This window comes from Cephus cinctus, unplaced genomic scaffold, assembly GCF_000341935.2.
Source record: "Cephus cinctus unplaced genomic scaffold, Ccin1 Ccin1_scaffold0703, whole genome shotgun sequence".
Lineage (NCBI taxonomy): Eukaryota > Metazoa > Arthropoda > Insecta > Hymenoptera > Cephidae > Cephus > Cephus cinctus.
The window spans coordinates 10,442-11,650 of record NW_014333323.1 but is presented as its reverse complement, the minus strand read 5'-3'; positions in this window follow the sequence as shown (position 1 = coordinate 11,650).

Genomic DNA, 1,209 nt, shown 5'->3' with positions numbered 1-1,209 from the left:
CAAAATCACTGGATCAACCAAAGTATCAGTTTTTAAAAGGTTTACTCGATTCCTTGGATGGTGTTGAATATTTTCCATTTACAGAACACGAACAAGTGCTGCCATCGAACGAGGCATGCCGCAATTCAATAATTATTTACGATGATATAGCTTGCGAGAAACAAGATAACATGAGAGCCTTCTTCAGTATGGGGCGAGACAGAGATGTTGACTATTTCTATCTTTGTCAGACCTACGCAAGCATTCCCAAACATCTCTTACGCGACAATGCTAATTTGCTTGTGCTCTTTAAGCAGGATGAAATGAATCTCAAGCACGTTTACGATGATCATGTAAACACTGATATGACGTACGTGCAGTTCAGAGACCTATGTTCGGCATGCTGGAACGACAGCAAGTGTGGGTTTCTCGTAACAGACAAGGATAGCGAACTCAACGAAGGTCGATATAGAAAAGGATTCGATTGCTTCGTGAGCATCAAAGAGTGATTATCGAAAAAATGGATACGGTAGTATTTTCGATTCAGTGATTGCAACATGCAGCGTGAAAAACTTGAAGAACAGAAAAACATCTTGCGTCAAATCGCTAAAGCTAGCGATTCGATTCGCAGAAAGCATCGAATGATAAAATTGGGTAAAGAGAATGTCGAGCATGCGATGAGTGAGGTGTTCAAACCGGTAGTGACTCCACTGCAGAAACTAGTGAACGTATCTCAAACAGAGCATAATACTATAAAAGATAAGATTAAAGATGAAATCAAAGGTGAAATGAAGCATAATGTAGGAATGAATGATACGTTTGAAACAACAAATGAATCCTTCCATACGCTCAAAAATGATTCCACTATCGGGGAAATCAGTGATATTCAAGATGATGATAATGATAATGGTAATGGTGATGATGGTGATGGTGATGATGGATACAAGAATGATATGGATTTACCCGTTAGTCAAAACGATTCGATGCAACGGTATCTTAATATGCTGCTATCGAGGCAGAATAAACAATTGGATACTACCTATGGTGTGCGTAAACTTTCCAAGAAGAAGTTGATGGTTAGAGATTCACCTATAAGTTTTGAGGATGATCAAATCCATATAGGCGATACCAGTTATCCGAAAACTAACAGTTTGATCGAACTCTTGTTTAGGAAGATACCTAATGAGACTCATGTAACCCAGGATGACTTGAACAATTACAAAAACATTA